A 20,941-nucleotide genomic window follows, 5' to 3' on the forward strand; every position below is an offset into this window, starting at 1 on the left:
AGTATTCGCATGGCACCGTACGAGGCTCTGTATGGACGTAGATGTCGTTCTCCTATATGTTGGACAGAGTTGCATGATAGAAAAACTTTGGGTCCCAATTTGATTCGAGAGACTGAAGATACTGTCAGACTGATCCGTGATCGCTTAAGAGAGGCATTTGATAGGCAGAAGTCATATGCAGATAAGCGACGTAAGGATATCGAGTTTGAGGTTGGAGATCAGGTTTTTCTCAAGGTATCTCCATGGAAGAAGGTATTGAGATTTAGACGTAAAGGTAAACTGAGTCCACGATTTATTGGGCCGTATCGTATTCTGAAGAAAGTTGGACCTGTTGCTTATCAGCTTGAGTTGCCTTCCCAGCTCAGTCGTATTCATGATGTTTTTCATGTTTCTATGTTGAGGCGATACCGTCCAGATCCAGATCACATCATTCAGGTTGATGAGGTAGAGCTGAGACCTGATTTGTCATATGAGGAGGAGCCTGTTCAGGTTTTAGAGAGGGATGAGCGAGTTCTTCGGAATAGGCGTATTCCAATGGTCAAAGTTCAGTGGAGTAATCGTAGCCTCTCAGAAACTACTTGGGAGACATTGGAGTCAATGGAGGTTCAATTTCCTCATCTGTTTTCATAAGGTAAATTTTGAGGACGAAATTTCTTATAGAGGGGGAGAATTGTAACAACCCGAAAATTTTAAAATAATATTTAATTGGGAATTGAGGTTTTAATTGTGAAAATTGGTGGATTTTTGGGGACTAAATTGGAAGTTTTTAAAACTTGAAGCTTGTTTTAGAGTTAAAGAAAATTCAGGGACCAAGCCCTGAATTTACCCTAAAATGTTAGGTATGGGTTGTTATATACGTGAATTGGTTTATGAAAATCAGAAACCAATTCTACCCAAATTCCCTCTCTAAACCTCAACTTCCGACGACGATCCCGACGCCGTCCGAATTCCGATCGTCATTTTAAAACCACCATCGTGTTCATCATCGAGCGAGGAACAAACCCTTTAATTTAATTGAAGCGAAACGCTGCCAAACGTCGTGAATTTCAAGTCAAAGCATCGACCTTTTTTTAAGCTCAATCGCTTAGAAAATCCTAAATTCATCGCCGATCGTTGCTCCGTTTACGACACCTCCCGCACCATCGTGTTCCTTGTGCCGTTCGGAGTCCGCCGGTGTCATCCTCGATCTCCGTGGACGGCGGCGCGTGGGGAGGTAGATCAGTCAAAGATTCGGCCAAGTCGAAATCGAGCTCTCCGCCGTTCAAAAATTTGAACCGATCTTTGTAAGTATCTCGAAATCGTTCAAAATAATTTTTAGAAATTTTTCCGTGATTTTTAGAGCCCCGAAGGACGTCGCACGCGCCACACGCGCCACCGCAGGCGAGTGAACGCTGAAAACCGGATTTGACCGGTTTAACCGGTTTTGAACCGGTTTTGACCGGTTTGACCGGTCTCGACCCGTTGACCCTACCGTTGACCTGACCCGACCGTTGACCCGACCCGACCCGTTGACCGGTGTTATTTTGGGAATTAATTCGGTTTAGTGCTATTCGGGGAATTAATTCGAAATGAGTGCTATTTTGGTAATTTTTTTGAAAAGGTGATATTCTGGGAATTAATCCAAAATTGGTGCTATTTTGGGAATTAATTCGAAAAGGGTGCTATTTGGTAATTATTTTAAAAAAGTGCTATTTGTGTAAAATGTTTGACAGTTTGTTGACCTCCTTTGACCAGAACTTTGAACGGCTTTGACCAGCTATTAAACGACCTTTGTTTTCGACCAAGAATACCTATCCTGATAGTTTTCGACGTCCTGAATCCTTTTTTGGGGTCCGTTTTGCTAAATTAAAACCCGAAAGTCTCCAAATCGTTAGTCAACCCCGTTGACTTTAATTTTGACCAAGAATTCGAAATTTCGGAAGGTCATACTTTATATTTTTCAACGTCCTGAATTTGATTCCGAAGTCCGTTTTGCCAAATTCTGACCCGAAATTCCCGAATCGAGCTTGTAAACCCAAAAGGCTTAATATTTTAATATTTTGATTATTTAAATGAGATTTGGTCAAGGATTTATTCAATAAAATATTTTACGAAGGTACTCGTGTTTCACCTGAGCAAGGATCAATTAGGTCCGGTATTATCCGTTCGTTAGATCAGCCTGAACCGCGTACTACGAGAATTACCCGTAGGTTTCCGTATATTATTTAAATAATATTTAGATTATTTATATTAGGATTCCAATATGGATTTTTCCAATTCGTAGGATCTAGCGCTGCAGCAGAACGTGATCGACAGACCCAGTAATAGGCTTCCCTATCTGATTTCTCAGACTGTTACAGGTGTGTTTCCTAACAGTATTATATTACTGATTTAAATAATTTATCTGAATACCGAGTATTTGATATTTGATTTGTTGTATATTCTGATATAATTTCTTAATTAAGGTATTTCATACCGATTTCTGAGATCTGCTTATCTGATATATGAATTATTGTTTTGAATTCTGATTTCCGTATTTCTGCATATGGTTTCTAAGTATGAAATATTTGTTATGTTTTAAGTGATTAATCATTGTTTTCAATTGAATACATTCATTGTCATTTGGGGGGGTATTGTTGAAGGAAGATTATCTGCAGACTTCTCGGCTTTGTGCTCAGGGTCTAAATGGCATGTGCGGTTGGGTGTATGGTTCTGGGGAACCTACACAACTATGATGTGAACGGATGGGGGTAGTGTTCATGTTTTAAAAAAAAAAAAAACATGTTGCATAAACCGATTTCATTGAAAGATTTTATCTGTATATTTTTCTTATATACTGTATGGAGCACACTGAGCTTTTTAGCTCATTTTGTAGTTTTTACCCTTTTTCAGATAGTAGCAGACAGTAAGCTAGCAGATTTGGCATCAGTGGAAATCAACTACTTATTTTGTACGAACATATATTTCTATATGTTTTTCAGTTATGTTTGGTGACATGTATTTGCTATAATTTTGGACATATCTGTATTATTAATATAATGTATTGTAAGATATTAAAAAAAACCTCTGAATGGGATATGTGACCACTTAGGTTTGGGTCTAACTCACAGACCGAGTCTAGGGGGTTACAAAAACTATTCAAAAACCTTTGTTCAAAAACAATGATACGTCAGTAATAATGTCAAAGAGTGCACAAATATGGAAGAAATGCACTTTAGTTGTGTTGTTTCACCCAATCCTTGAGGAGTTTGATAATGACTTTTTGATCTTAAATTTACTAAGAAAATATTAATAAATTGCAATGAAAAGATGTTTTATATTTCTTGGAAATATATAGATATATATATAAGATATTTTTTATAATGCTGAGAATTAATTTCAGTTATAAATTTATTTATAAATTATGATTACAAACTATTTTCTGCTTAATATTAATGTCAAACACGGATGCTTGGACTTATAAGTTTGACGGTTTAATTATTTCATTATTAAATGCAAATTTATTTTATTTAGAATTACAAAATAATTCATTTTTCTGAAGAGTTATCACACAAAATGATTGTTTCGAAAATATAATATTTGTAAAAAATAGTTGATGGTGTAAAAAATTATAAATTATGCTAAGTTCATATTCCTTACAACATTAATAAAAAACGGTAAAATACCATTCTAAAGTATACCAAATGCTTCCACCACTATCACCTCCCCCTTACATGATTTAGATATTGCATTTTCAACGTGATGTACTTGATATGATGCAACAGAATTTAAATTTCCACTACTTCTGGCATAAGTCTCCAGTGCTTCATACATGAGTAAATTAAAAAGGTTGGCATAGTTATCTTTTAGCAACTCGATTATCATTTACTTATAATATTATACAAAAGAGATTTCATTCATCTCACAGTCAACCAATCAAGTTCAACATTATAAAAAATCCATTAATCTCATTGCCATTGATTGGATGTTGTCAATGAGCTTCTCCGATATAAAGTTTTTAAGAAATATAATTAACGTAATTTTGAGGAATGTTCTGAAGCCATCAAGCTTTGATTTACTATAAGTTTATATAAAAAATAAAGAGTTCTATCAAATTTGCTGAAGAAACTTGAGGTTTGATCATCAATTTAATAAAAGATTCTTACAATCATGCTCAGTGCTTCCAAAGTGGGTTTACTATGATAGATGTTTGTCTTTTGTCCAAAAATAAACAAAGTTTTCAATTTTTTAATGAAGCTCTGGTCATTCAAAAGCACTATTTATCATTTAAGTTATATTAAAAGTAAAGATTACTAATTTTTTAAATAAGTTCTAATCAAATAATTTTAAACTATTGAATAAAAATTTAAGTTAAAAGGATTCATTTATAATCACGCAACTCAAACTTTTGAATAAAATAAATGCAGTCTTTTAACTTTTTTTCAACTCCATGAAGCCCTCAAATCATAAAATAAATGAAGACAGCTCTTTGATTAAAGGAAACCATCGTTGATCATTGTTGTGCTAATGTGGTAGCCCATAAATCTTACATGGTAGCTCATTGTACTTATGTGGCTGACACGTGTGAATTATAATGTGGAAAATGGGTGTAATTTATTCTTTTTAAAGTTAGATGGCATAATTTATTTTTTTTTAGAAAGTTTGAGGATTTTTATATTATTTATAAAATATTTTTTCCAAAATAATATATATATATATATATCAAGAATTAAAATATAAATAAAATTATAAATAGAAGCTATGAAATGACAATGTATCAATTATGAAAGATTAATTTTTTTTTGTAAAATATTAAAAGAAGTGAACACCTTCATCAATAAAGTCTCGAATTACATAACGTAAGCCAATGTCTATTGCTATTCTTCGAACTCACTTTTCAGTTGCTACAATAAAAACAAATAAATATTAGTCTTCAAAGACTCATGAGAATTATATTTTACTTTCAAGATTGTTATATTGCTTATGCTTTGGAGTGCCGATAACCATTTGTTTTCCAATGATTTGAGGTGTTCTTGTCAATCATATAGGTTGCTAAAGTAAAACTTACTATACTATTTTATTAACATTTTAATAAATTTTTAATTATTAAATTATATTTACTCATAATTCTAATAATATGATATTTTATTCTTTAATATTCTAATGATATATAATATTATACTTTTATTTTAATAATATATAACGAATTTTCAATAAAAATAATATTATTAATAAATTACATAAATTTATTATTATTAAATTATTTAATATTTATAACACAACCCTTAATATATTATATAATATTCTTATTTTAACAATAAAATTTTTATTATTTTAAAAATATTATTATTTTCAATAGTTATTAATATAATCAATAATATTTTATTATTATTTTAATAAAAATAATATAATTTATTAAAAGTTTCAATAAAATTTAATAATCTTAATATTTATATTTATAAACTATATTTATTAATATTTTAATAACGTTGACATAAATAATATGAAATAAAATATTATAATATTTTCTAATAAATATCTATGAAACCTAAAATATTCGAAGACAATTAATTAAAACGATTTCTGATATAATCATTCACCTATGATATCTACATTAACACTTTAAACTTCCATCTCCACATTTAGGATCAAATTCTTAGTATCGAGCAATGGGACATGATAATTATATTTTATTTAAGGGCTAAATTGTGAGTAAAAATGGTTTAGAGACTAAAAATATAATTTTTGAAATGATAGAGGGCTTTATAAACCATTAAATATTATACTAAAGACAACAAAAAAAGAAATGTCATTACTATCATTAAATACTCTATTGAAGTTTATTCAAACTATATGAGATTTGTTACCGTATATCGAATTAAATGGTAATTAAAAACATTGCATGAATGTTTTATTGATGTGAAACTGATAATTAAAGTGAAATGTTATTAATTTCTCTTAAAACCTTAGATTTATGTCACAACCATTAAGATACTCTATAAATGACCATATTTGTTGTCAAAGAATTGTTGCAACAGCAGTAAGGTCTTCTGCCGACCAAAGTCATAAAATCCTTTTTCCCCTGAAAGCTTCAATGCCTAGTCTAAACGTTTATGCTACGATAGCGATTCTTGTTATTTTTTCAAGTAGAGCTATAATGGCTCAAGACTTTTATGATTGTGAACACCAGAACTGTCAGACCCAATTTTGGGGTTATGTTTCTTCTAGATTAAATATGAAAATTAAAATAACATTTTAAATTAAAGTATTGAGTTCAAAAGAATTATGGAGAAAATTCATGGACTTTAGTTATAATTTTGTCCTCACTTGTTATTATAAATTTAAGAGATTTCTAGTATACTTTAGTTTATTATTGTGAAATGATATGAAGTTTGGTTGGAAAATAATTGTTTTATCATACCATTATTTTATTAAACAAATTGAGGATAATGAATTAGGTAGAATGTGGATAAATTGTTGGGTGAGATGGGAATTTTATTATTTTTAATATATTGTTTTTTTTAGATTACCATGAACCACACAATTGAGATATTTTTAAAGTCTCTCCTCCTATAGAGTGTATGTACATAACGGAGGAAATCATTTGGGAGTGAAAAAATGCAAACCCAAACTTATCATTCTCTTCACCTCCAATGCTTCGCTGTCTCTATAAGCTCTGTTGGACCATGGTGCGCGGGGAATTGTCGTTCCAGAAGCATAAAGAGGTATTGGATGCGGTGGAGTTTACCGAGAGAGTATCGGAGGATGAGTTGGCCTCCTGTTTATCTGATATCATCACGCAAATGGCTCAAGACTTAGCGAACAGAACCAAAGGGTTTTTCTATCCAGTTTGATACATTATTGAAAGTCAACATATTAAACGGCATCGCCAAGGATCGATTGTTAGCTCATTTGAGTCAGCACTTTGAGCCATTGGAAGTTGGTATACTGGAGAGGTGTTTTTGCATACCTTTGGTTTCAGTTTGAGTATGTGATAAAATGAGAAGGGAGAAAGAATAAAAATAATAATAAATGAATCGTGAAATGAAGGAATGGCATAGTGCACATGGTTTTGGAAGTGAGAAAGGGAAAATTACAAGGTAAGTCATCCAAGTTTGGTAGAAGTTTAACCTTGTCTTCAAGTTTTCAAATTGTTATGATAATGGCTTAAGTGATTTTAATAAAATTATTTTCGTCACTAACCTTGGTAGCTAAATATTAAATTGATCCCATAAAGTCTTAATTTTATCAATTAGGCCCTTATATGAAAAATGATTTCTAATAAGTTATTTTTATGGCGAGGGAAATTATTTGGATAAGAGTTAGTAGTTTTGATGTCCTGGATCGTGAGGAAAATATTGGAAGTTGATTTCAAGATCGAGGGCGTTCGAATGGAGTTTAAATGGTGTATCGATATGGCACAAAAACCAATGTAATACATTACTACCTTTTCATGCTTTATGGAACATGTTGGTATTGGTAAATGCATGAATGAAAATGTTTGGTTTTATCAGGATAGTTAATTAATTCCTACACTCGATACGAATATGATAAAAAGTAGGTATCTGAAATTGGATCAGATGACTAATACAAGAAATTGGAGGACAGTTGGAATTAAATTACAAGTTATGGAATTAAGAGATAAAAGGAATCAGCCATGGATATGTAAATTATAAATTATATCATTAAATGTTAAATACTAAAGGTACTTGGATGAGAATACTTCGATTAGGTGAAATTAGGAAAATACCCTTATGTTGTAAAAAGATAAGGATTGTCCCTGGAAGCTGAATAATAACCTTGAAAAGACATATTGATCCAATAAAATTACTGATGTGCTTAGAAAATGCTAGTTTTGTCAGAAAGTTTGGATAACTGATCTCTAACTCCAAGATGACTTGTACAAGATACTAGAAGATTGATAAGGAATCATTTCAAGTTCAAATATTATCCGAGAAAGCGATTAACCCTAGGATCTCTAAATTATAATTATCCTCATTAGGAGTTAACACCGAAATTATTTTGTTAAGAAATTAGGAAATTGCCCGTGAGAGATAAAAATAGCCTCAGTTGACCTGGAATGAGAAAGTACTCGGGAAGTTATGCTTAAATCATTGAATTATTGATTTTATTGTTAAGATCCTATTTTTTTAGAAAATTCATGATAATCAATAAATTTCTGAGTTGTAAGTAATTACGTGAAGGATAAAGAAATTGATGGTACTCCTTTGTTAGAATTGTTTGAAGAGAATGAAATAGATGATAAGGGCGGATTAAATAATAAGATCGGATGAAAAGAAAGGATTGAAATACCCTGTATCTATAAAATGACCAAAATACTCCTGTAATGCAAATGACCCACGAATTTCTTCAAGCCCAGGAAGGATTGGATATTCTCAATCTATGAAATGACAGTAATAACATTGAGCACCAAAATAACCAAATACCCTTATGGCCTAGACTAAGTAATGTTTTGGATTAATTAAGGAATCAAAATAAATATAGGGGTTGTACTACCCCTAAAAGTTATAGAACACAAATTATGTATGTCAATCAACCCTAATGCTATGTCAGTACATGAATGACATAGATACCATTTGAATGTTTGTTCGTCTCATCAAGTTTTAATCGATGATAATTCAAGAAGTACTCAGCTCATATCAACTCTAGATAACGTTTGGTACTAAAAAATGCATATTCGTGAGACAAATCAGCCACGAATATCAAAATGACTTTATTTTATGACCAAATTGAACTGAACAAAGTACAATATGTGTACAAATTTAGAAACGTCTGGATTACTCTGGAAAACTCTGAAGTAACCAGGATAGTCTTAACTACTAAGCGAACGAAGTAAGATCAATGACCGAGGATTAAATAAGTGAGTTGGATGAGTCTGAGAATGATAATGAACTTACATGATGTACTGTACTTATGGGCCATGAACTACAAATCAAGCACGTCATCATTTCATGATATTGTGGAAGCGTGGAAATGAAATAAAGACAATTGGAAGATCTATTCAGCGATGATTCTGATTATGATCTATGGACAAGAATTTGTGGTATTAAAGAGTAAATACCCTGGAAGGATAATGAATTTACCAGTCGACAAGCATTAGTTATTGGAACTATTCATCTAGAGTTGTTCGATAATCCGATCAATCGACATGGATTGTAAAGGTCCTGAATCTTCATTTTTTCTTATCAACAAATCACTCTGGTCATATCTAAAAACACAAGTAACTCAGATGTAAAGGATTCTGAATAGCCTTCTGATTACGTAGAACTTCTGAAAATGTCTGAATAAGATATTATCATGAAAAAACACATTCTGAATAACTGATGATTTCGTCAGTTAATATACTCTTCCAATAGTGATTTTAACCTTCGGCATTCTATCGGTAAACTGAAGATTCTTGTTTCTTTACCTAATAAAATTATCCAGTATCTCTGAATAATATCTGTAAACACCAGTGTGTTCCCTAATTACATGAATGTTTTATCTGATTTTCGATTTGAATTATGTTCTGATTTTTTATTTGAATTTTGTTCTGATTTCTAATCTGGATTCTTTTTTGATATTTGATCTGAATTCTGTTTTGATTTCTGATATCTCCGTTTACTAACGGAAAAATGTTTTATTTGGGGGGTATTGTTGGAGGAGGTATTTCTACAGGTTCCTCGGCTTTGTGCTCAGGGTCTTACAAATTGTGTGGGTTGGGTGTATTGATCCAGGGAACCTACACAAACAGATTGTGAAAGGATGGGGTAGTGTTATGTTTTTAGAAATATATTTTAAAAAGATCCGTATCTTTTCACTGGTTTTACGGGAACATAGTAGATAACCTATTATGATCCCTTGAACTGAACGCTTATTGTCTGTTACTACCTGAAATATCACTAGAATATCTACTCAACATAAAAAGCCTTAGATGTCTGAACCAATAATGAAATATATGTTTATTTATATCTGCACGTTCTTCAGCATCATCTGGTAGTTCTGTATTACTGAACTTTCGAAAGCTCACTCTGTTACTCACCTTTTCAGGTTAAAAGAATCGTATCAGTGCATCTATCGACATCAGTATGGGAGTTCCTCCGGCGTTGCTTGCAGAGTATGGTACATGTGATTAGGGGGCATGTAATTGTATTTTGTTTTATATATGAGTCTGAAAATATTTTTTATCTCTACATACTGATAAATCATTTTATGAGTTTACATGTTTTAATAAAAGTTTTAAATTTTCTGAGATTTTTACAGTGGGTCGCTCCGGTGACCCTAATATGACAACCCAGATCGAATCGGGTTACCCGCATCGGTCTGAGGGGGTTACATTTAGTGGAATCAGAGCTTTAGGTTGAGTTAAAATTTTCAAGATAGACCGGCTGGTCGAATGTCAAAAGATATTTGATCAGTACATGCCCCTAGATTACAATCATACCTCTATGAATCGGAACTACAAGATCGAGTCAGTCTCTGTAACGAGCAAACCTAAGTTTTCTATCCGTTAGGACTTTACCGTTTTATAAATGAATACCATTAACGTCTATCTAAATTTTATAAAGTACCTCACGAGCCATGTGAGAGTTACTCATCTGAGAAATTCTTACCCGACTCCAGAAATGAAATTGGGATATGTTACCGCTCTATGAACCTATTTTTGTAACCAATGCTGAATTGATTCCACAAAGATAAATATGTTTTGGTTCTTTTATTGGAATGAGGGAGATTTCTGAAGAAAATTTATACTCAGCTGGATTAGGATTAGTAGAGGACACGTACTTCTGTAAAAGCTACTTGAAGATATGAAATAAATGATGGAAGTTTCATTTCTGTAATTCTAAGACATGAATGAATTTCGAGGATGAAATTCTTTTAAGGAGGGGAGAATTGTCACACCCCAATTTAGGGGTTATGTTTCTTCTAGATTAAATATGAAAATTAAAATAACATTTTAAATTAAAGTATCAGGTTCAAAAGAATTATGGAGAAAATTCATGAACTTTAGTTATAATTTTCTCCTCCCTTGTTATTATAAATTTAAGAGATTTCGAGAATACGTTAGTTTATTATTGTGAAATGATATGAAGTTTGGTTGGCAAATAATTGTTTTATCAGACCATTATTTTATTAAACAAATTGAGGATAATGAATTAGGTAGAATGTGGACAAATTGTTGGGGGAGATGAGAATTTTATTATTTTTAATATTATTACTTTATTTAGATTACCATGAACCACACAATTGAGATATTTTGAAAGTCTCTCCCTCCTATACAGTGTATGTACGTAACGGAGGAAATCATTCGGAAGTGCAAAACTACAAACCCAAACTTATAATTCTCTTTAACCGTTCCCATGCTTCGCTGTCTCTACGAGCTCTGCTAGACCATGGTGCACGTGGAATTGTCATTCCACAAGTATAAAGCGGTATTGGATGCGGTGGAGTTTACCGAGAGAGTATCGGAGGATGAGTTGGCCTCCTGTTTCGGTGATATCGTCACGCAAATGGCACAAGACTTAGCGAACGGAACAAAAAGGTTTTCTATCCAGTTTGATACATTGTTGAAAGTCACCTTATCAAACAGCATCATCGAGGATCGATTGTTAGCTCATTTGAGTGAGCACTTTGAGCCATTGGAAGTTGGTATACTTGGGAGGTGTTTTTGCATACCTTTGTTTTCAGTTTGAGTATGTGATAAAATGAGAAGGGAAAAAGAATAAAATAATAAAATAATAAATGAAGTGTGAAATGATGGAATGAAAGAGTGCACATGGCTTTGGAAGTGAGAAAGGGATAATTACAAGGTAAGTCATCCAAGTTTGGTAGAAGTTTAATCTTTTCTTCTAGTTTTCAAATTATTATGACCTTGGCTTAAGTGGTTTTAATAAAATTATTTTGGTCACTAACCTTGGTAGCAAATATTAAATTGATCCCATAAAGTCTTAATTTTATCAATTAGGCCCTTATATGAAAAATGATTTCTAATAAGTTATTTTTATGGCGAGGGAAATTATTTGGATATGAGTTAGTAATTTTGATGGCTTGGATCTTGAGGAAAATATTGGAAGTTGATTTCAAGATCGAGGTCGTTTGAATGGAGTTTAAATGGTCGATCGATATGGTACGAAAATCAATGTAATACATTACTACCTTTTCATGCTTTATGGAACATGTTAGTATTGGTAAATGTATGAATGAAAATGTTTGGTTTTATCGGGATAGTTAATTAATTCCTACAGTCGATACGAATGAGGTAAAAAGTAGGTATCTAAAATTGGATCAGATAACTAATACAAGAAATTGGAGGACAATTGGAATTAAATTACAAGTTATGGGATTAAGAGATAAAAGGAATCAGCCATGGATATGTAAATTATAAATTATATCATTAAATGTTAAATACTAAAGGTATTTGGATAAGAATACTTTGATTAGGTGAAATTAGGAAAATACCCTTATGTTGTAAAAAGACAAGGATTATCCCTGGAAGCTAAATAATAACCTTGAAAAGACATTGCTCCAATAAAGTTGCAGACGTGCATATAAAATGATAGTTTTGTCCAGAAAGTTTGGATAACTGATCTCTAACCCCAAGATGACTTGTACAAGATACTAGAAGTTTGATAAGGAATCATTTCAAGTTCAAATATTATCTGAGAAAGCGATTAACCCTAAGATCTCTTAATTATAATTATCCTCGCTAGGAGTTAACACCAAAATTATTTTGTTTAAAAATTACGAAATTACCCTTGAGAGATAAAAGTAGCCTCAGTTGACCTGGAATGAGAAAGTACTCGGGAAGTTATACCTTAATCTTTGAATTATTTATTTAATTGTTAAGATCCTACTTTTGTTCAGAAAACTCCTGATAATCCGTAAATCTCCGAGTTGTGAGTAAATACGTGAAGGATAAAGAAATCGAGGGTGCTCCTTTGTTAGAATTGTTTTAAGAGACTGAAATAGATGATAAGAGCTGATTAAATAATAAGATCGGATGAAAAGAAAGGATTGAAATACCATGTATATGTAAAATGACCAAAATACCATTGGAATGCAAATGACCCATGAATTTCAACAAGCCTGGGAAGGATTGGATATTCTCAATCTATGAAATGATAGGAATAACATTGAGCACCAAAATGACCAAAGTACCCTTATGACCTAGATTAAGTAATGTTTTGGATTAATTAAGGAATCAAAATAAACATAGGGGTTGTACTACTTTTAAGAGTTATGGAACACAGATTAAGTACGTCAATCAACCCTAATGTTATGTAAGTACCTTAATGACATAGATACCATTTGAATGTTCGTTCATCTCATCAAGTTTCAATCGATTATAATTCTAGAAGTACTAAGCTCAGATCAACTCTAGATAGAGTTTGGTACTAATAAGTGGATATTCGCGAGACAAATCAACAACGGATATCAAAATGACTTTATTTTATGACTAAATTGAACTGAATGGAAGTACAATATGTATCAAAATTCAAAAGCATCTGAATTACTCTGGAAAACTCTGAAGTAACCGAGATAGACTTGACTACTAAGCGAACTAAGTAAGCTCAATGTATGAGGATTAAATAAGTGAGTTGGATGAGTCTGGGAATGCTAATGAACTTACATGATGTACTATACTTATGGGTCATGAACTACAAATCAAGCACGTTATCATTTCATGATATTGTGGAAGCGTGGAAATGAAATAAAGATAATTGGAAGATATATTCAGCGATGATTCCGAAGATGATCTATGGACAAGAATTTGTGGTATTAAAGAGTAAATACCCTGGAAGGACAATGAATTGACCAGTCGACAATTATTTGTTCTGGGAACTATTCATCTAGAGTTGTTCGATAATCCGATCAATCGACATGGATTGTAAAGGTCCTGAATCTTCGTTCTTCCTTATCAGCAAATCACTCTGGTCATATCTGAAAACATAAGTAACTCAGATTGAAAGGATTGTGAATACCCTTATGATTATATAGAGCTTCCGAAAAATGTCCGAATAATATATGATCATGATAAAACACACTATAAATAACTGCTGATTTCGTCAGTTAATATAATTTTCCAATAGTGATTCTAACCTCCGGCATTCTATCGGTAAACTGAAGATCCGTGTTTCTCTACCCGATAAGATTATCTAGTATCTTTGAATAATATCTGTAAACACCAGTGTGTTCCCTAATTACATGAATATTTTATCTGATTTCCGATTTGAATTATGTTGTGATTTCTGATCTGGATTCTGTTCTGATATCTAATATGAATTCTGTTTTGATTTATGACATCTTTGTTTACTGACGAAAAATGTTTTATTTGGGGGTATTATTGGTGAAAGTATTTCTGCAAGTTCCTCAGCTTTGTGCTCAGGGCCTTACAGGTTGTGTGGGTTAGGTGTATGGTTTTGGGGAACCTACACAAATAGATTGTGAAAGGATGGGGGTAGTGTTATGTTTTTAAAAAGATCCGTATCTTTTCACTGGTTTTACGGGAACACACTAGATAACCTATTCTGATCTCCTGAACACAGTCATTCGAAATATTTCCCTGAAGTGAACGCTTATTGTCTGTTACTACATGAAATATCAGTAGAATCTCCGCTCAACATAAAAAGCCTTAGATGCCTGAACCAATAATAAAATATATGTTTATTTGTATCTGCACGTTCTTCAGCATAATCTGTTTGTTCTGTATTACTGAGCTTTCCAAAGCTCACTCTGTTACTCACCTTTTCAGGTTAAACGAATTGTATCAGTGCATATATCAACATCAGTATGGGAATTCCTTCGGCATTCCTTGCAGAGTATGGTACATGTGATTAGGGGGCATGTAATTGTATTTTGTTTTATATATGAGTTTGAAAATATATTTTATCTCTGTATACTGATAAAACATTTTATGAGTTTACATGTTTTAATAAAAGTTTTAAATTTTATGAGATTTTTAGAGTGGGTCGCTCTGGTGGCCCTAATGTAACAACCCAGATCGGATCGAGTTACCCGCATCGGTCTGAGGGAGTTACAAGAACAAGATGGACTTGCATTTTATTTTTGAAGTATTTGACAACATATTTAAAGCTGGAACGGTCACGAATGAATTTTGTCATCGACTTGTTAATCTAGGTCAAGCATGTTATGAAGCCTTGTTGAAGAAAACTCTTCAAAAACCTTTGTTCAAAAAACAATGTTACGTCAGTTATAATGTCTAAGAGTGCACAAATATGGAACAAGTGCACTTTAGTTGTTGTTGTTTCACCCAATCGTTGAGGAGTTTGATAATGACTTTGTGATCTTAAATTTACTAAGAATATATTAATACATTGCAATGAAAAAATATTTTATATTTCTTGGAAATATATATATATATATATAAGATATTTTTTATAATGCTGAGAATTGATTTCAATTATAAATTTATTTATAAATTGTGATTACAAACTATTTGCTACTCAATATTAATGTCAAACACGGTTGTTTGGACTTATAAGTTTGATGGTTTAATTATTTCATTATTAAATGCAAATTTATTTTATTTATAATTAAAAAATAATTAATTTTTTTGAAGAGTTATCACACAAAATGACTGTTTCGAAAAATATAATATTTATAAAAAATAGTTGATTGTGTAAAAAATTATAAATTATGCTAAGTTCATATTCCTTACAACATTAATAAATAAATGTTAAAAAACCATTATAAAGTATACCAAATGCTTCCACCACTATCACCCCCTTACATGATTTAGATATTGCATTTTCAACGTGATATACATCATATGATGCGACAAAATTTGAATTCCCACTGCATCTGGCATAAGTCTCCAATGCATCATACTTGAGTAAATTGAAAATGTTGGCATATTTATCTTTTAGCAACTCGATTATCATTAACTTATAATATTATACAAATGACATCTCATTCATCTCACAGTCAAGCAATAAAGTTCAACATTATAAAAAAATTCGTTAATCTCAAGTCTATTAATTGGATGTTGTCATTGAGCTTCTCCGATATAAAGTTTTTGAGAAAATAATTAACGTAATTTTGTGGAATGTTATGAAGCCATCAATCTTTGATTTACTATAAGTTAATAGAAAAAAAAACATAGAGTTCTATCAAATTTTGCTAAAGAAACAAGAGGATTGATCATCAATTTAATAAAAGATTCTTACAATCAAGCTCAGTGTTGCCAAAGTGGGTTGACTATGATAGATGTTTGTCTTTTGTCCAAAAACGAACAAATTTTTCAATTTTTAATGAAGCTCTGGTCATACAAAAGAACTATTTATCATTTAAGTTATATTAAAAGTAAAGATTACTATTTTTTTAAATAAGTTCTAATAAAAATTTTAAGTAAAAGGAGTCATTCATAATCACGCAAACTTTTTCTAAGTAATGATTGTTATGTTAAAACTCAATAGGTCTTAAGTCCTCAAACTTTTGAATAAAATAAATACAGTCTTTTAACTTTTTTCCACTCCATGAAGCTCTCAAATCATAAAATAAATCAAGGCAGCTCTTTGATTAAAGGAAACCACCATTGATCATTGTTGTGCTAATGTGGTAGCCCATAAAGCTTAAATGGTAAATAATTGTACTTATGTGGCTGGCACGTTTGAATGATAATGTGGAAAAGGGGTGTAATTGATTCTTTTTTAAGTTAGATGGCATAATTTTTTTAGAATGTTTGAGTAATATTATAAATAATATTTTTCAGAAAAAATAATATATATATATATATAAAGAATTAAAATATAAATAAAATTTAGAAAAATGAAGCTATGAAATGACAATTTATCAATTATGAATGATTAAAAAATATTTTTATAACGTATTCAAAGAAGTGAACACCTTCGTCAAAAAAGTCTCGAATTACATCTCGTATGCCAATGTCTATTGCTATTCTTCGAAATAACTTTTCAGTTGCTACAGTAAAATAAATAAATATTATTCTTCAAAGACTCATGAGAGTTATTTTTACTTTCAAGATTGTTATCTTGTTTATGCTTTGGAGTGCCGGTAGCCACTTTTTTTTCCAATGATTTGAGGTGTTCTTGTCAATCATCTAGGTTGCTAAAGTAAAACCTTATTATACTATTTTATTAACATTTTAATAAAAATTTTAATTATTAAATTATATTTACTCATAATTCTAATAATATGATATTATATTGTTTAATATTATAATGATATATAATATTATACTTTTATTTTAATATTATATAATGAATTTTCAATAAAAATAATATTATTCATAAATTACATAAATGTATTATTATTAAATTATTTAATATTTATATCACAACTCTTAATATATTATATAATATTCTTATTTTAATAATAAAGTTTTTAATATTTTAAAAATATTATTATTTTCAATAGTAATTAAAATAATCAAGAATATATTATTATTTTAATAAAAAAATTAATATAATTTATTAAAAGTTTCAATAAAATTTAATAATCTTAATATTTATATTAATAAAACTATATTTATAATATTTTAATAACATTGACCTAAATAATATGAAATAAAATATTATAATATTTTCTAATAAATATCTATGAAACCCTCAAATATTCTAAGACAATTAATTAAAATGATTTCCGATATAATCATTCACCTATAATAGCTACAATAACACTTTGAACTTCCATGTCCACATTTAGGATCACCTTGTAAGTATCGAGCAATGGAAAATGATAATTATATTTTATTTAAGGACTAAATTGTGAGTAAAAATGGTTTAGAGACTAATTTTTTTTAAATGTTAGAGGGCTTTATAACCCATTAAGTATTATACTAAAGATAACAAATAAAGAAATATCATTACTATCATTAAATAATCTATTGAAGTTTAATCAAACTATATGAAATTTGTTATCGTATATTGAATTAAATGGTAATTAAAAACATTCCTTGAATGTTTTATTGATGTTAAACTGATAATTAAAGTGAAAATGTTTTTAATTTCTCTTAAAACCTTACATTCATGTCACACCCATTAAGATACACTATAAATGACCATATATTTTGTCAAAGAATTGTTGCAACAACAGTAAGGTCTTCTGCCGACCAAAGTCATAAAATCCTTTTGCCCCTAAAAGTTTCAATGGCTAGTCTAAACGTTTTTGCTACTATAGCGATTCTTGTTATTTTTGCAAGTGGAGCTATAATGGCTCAAGACTCTTACGATTGTGAACACCAGAACAATATGGACTTGCATTGCATTTTTGAAGAATTTGACAACATATTTAAAGTTGGAACGGTCACAAATGAATGTTGTCATCAACTTGTTAATCTAGGTCAAGTATGTCATGAAGCTTGGGTGAAGAAAACTCTTCAAAAACCTTTGCTCAAAAACAATGATAAGAGTGCACAAATATGGAACAAGTGCACTTTAGTTGTTGTTGTTTCACCCAATCCGTAAGGAGTTTGATAATGACCTTGTGATCTTAAATTTACTAAGAAAATATTAATAAATTGCAATGAAAAAATATTTTATATTTCTTGGAAATATATATATAAGATATTTTTTATAATGCTGAGAATTGATTTCCTTTATAACTTTATTTATAAATAGTGATTACAAACTATTTTCTACTTAATATTAATGTCAAACATGGTTGCTTGGGCTTATAAGTTTGATGGTTTAATTATTTCATTATTAAATGCAAATTTATTTTATTTATAATAAAAAAATAATTCATTTTTATTAAGAGTTATCACGCAAAATGATTGTTTTGAATTATATAATATTTATAAAAAATAGTTGATGGTGTAAAAAATTATAAATTATGCTAAGTTCATATTCCTTACAACATTAATAAAAACGTTAAAATACCATTATAAATGCTTCCACCCCTATCACCTCCCCCTTAGATGATTTAGATATTGCATTTTCAACGTGAAATACTTCATATGATGCGAGAGAATTTAAAATCACACTACTTCTTGCATAAGTCTCCAGTGCATCATACATGAGTAAATTGAAAAGGTTGGCATAGTTATCTTTTAGCAACTCGATTATCGTTAACTTATAATATTATACAAAAGACATCACATTCATCTCAAAGTCAACAAATAAAGTTCAACATTATATAAAAATCCATTAATCTCATTGACATTGATTGGATGTTGTCAATGAGCTTATCCTATATAAAGTTTTGAGAAAATAATTAACGTAATTTTGAGGAATGTTATGAAGCCATCAAGCTTTGATTTACTGTAAGTTTATAGAAAAAAACATAGAGTTCTATCAAATTTGTTGAAGAAACTTGAGGTTTGATCATAAATTTAATAAAAGATTCTTACAATCAAGCTCAGTGTTGCCAAAGTGGGTCGACTGTGATAGATGTTTGTCTTTTGTCCAAAAATGAACAAATTTTTCAATTTTTTAATGAAGCTCTCGCATTCAAAAGCTCTATTTATCATTTAAGTTATATTAAAAGTAAAGATTACTAATTTTTTAAATAAGTTCTAATCAAATAATTTTAAACTATTAAATAAAAATTTAAGTTAAAAGGAGTCATTCATAATCACACAAACTTTTTCTAAGGAATGATTGTTATGCTAAAACTCAATAGCTTTTTATGTCCTCAAACTTTTAAATAAATTAAATAGTCTTTTATATTTTTTCCACTCCATGAAGCCCTCAAATCATAAAATAAATCAAGGTAGCTCTTTGATTAAAGGAAACCATCGTTGATCATTGTTGTGCTAATGTGGTAGCCCATAAAGCTTACATGGTAGCCCATAAAGCTAACACGTGTGAATGATAACGTGGAAAAGGGGTGTAATTGATTCTTTTTTAAGTTAGATGGCATAATTTATTTTTTAGAAAGTTTAGGACTTTTATATTATTTAAATTTATGTAATTTATGAATAATATTTTTTTTGAAAAATCATTATATATTATTAAAATAAAAGTATAATATTATATGTCACTATAATATTAAAGAATATAATATCATATTATTAGAATTATGAGTAAATATAATTTAATAATTAAGAATTCTCTAAAATGTTAATAAACTAGTATATTAAGGTTTTACTTTAGCAACCTAGATGATTGACAAGAACACCTCAAACCATTGGAAAACAAATGGTTACCGGCACTCCAAAGCATAAACAAGATAACAATCTTGAAAGTAAAAAATAACTCTCACGAGTCTTTGAAGAATAATATTTATTTGTTTTTACTGTAGCAACTGAAAAGTGAGTGCGAAGAATAGAAATAGACATTGGCTTACGAGATGTAATTCGAGACTTTTTGATGAAGGTGTTCATAAGAATATTTTTTAATCTTTAATAATTGATAAATTTTCATTTCATAGCTTCTATTTTCTAAATTTTATTTATATTTTAATTCTTGATATATATATATATATATATTATTTTTTATGAAAAATATTATTTTATTTAATATTTATAAAACAACCATTAATATATTATATAATAATCTTATTTTAATAATTAAGTTTTTAATATTTTAAAAATATTATTATTTTCAATAGTAATTAATATAATCAATAATATATTATTATAATATTTTAATAACATTGACATAAATAATATGAAATAAAATATTATAATATTTTCTTAAAAATATCTATGAAACCCTCAAATATTCTAAGATAATTAATTAAAACGATTTCTTATATAATCATTCACCTATGATAACTACATTAACACTTTGAACTTCCATCTCGACATTTAGGACCACCATGTTATTATTGAGCAATGGGACATGATAATTATATTTTATTTAACACAAATGACGTTAGACATAATGTTAGAGAACCATCATCAAAGGAAGAAACAAAAGATGAGGAAACTCATGATGTTATTGAGAATCCAACCATTAAAGAAAGGGAAGTCTCTTGCCCAAGAGAATACAACTATGTCAAGGATGGTGAGATTATAGGTTATCCATCCAAAGAGGTAACAACTCGATCTTCTCTTAGA

This window comes from Hibiscus syriacus, unplaced genomic scaffold, assembly GCF_006381635.1.
Source record: "Hibiscus syriacus cultivar Baekdansim isolate YM2019G1 unplaced genomic scaffold, ASM638163v2 tig00110076_pilon, whole genome shotgun sequence".
NCBI lineage: Eukaryota > Viridiplantae > Streptophyta > Magnoliopsida > Malvales > Malvaceae > Hibiscus > Hibiscus syriacus.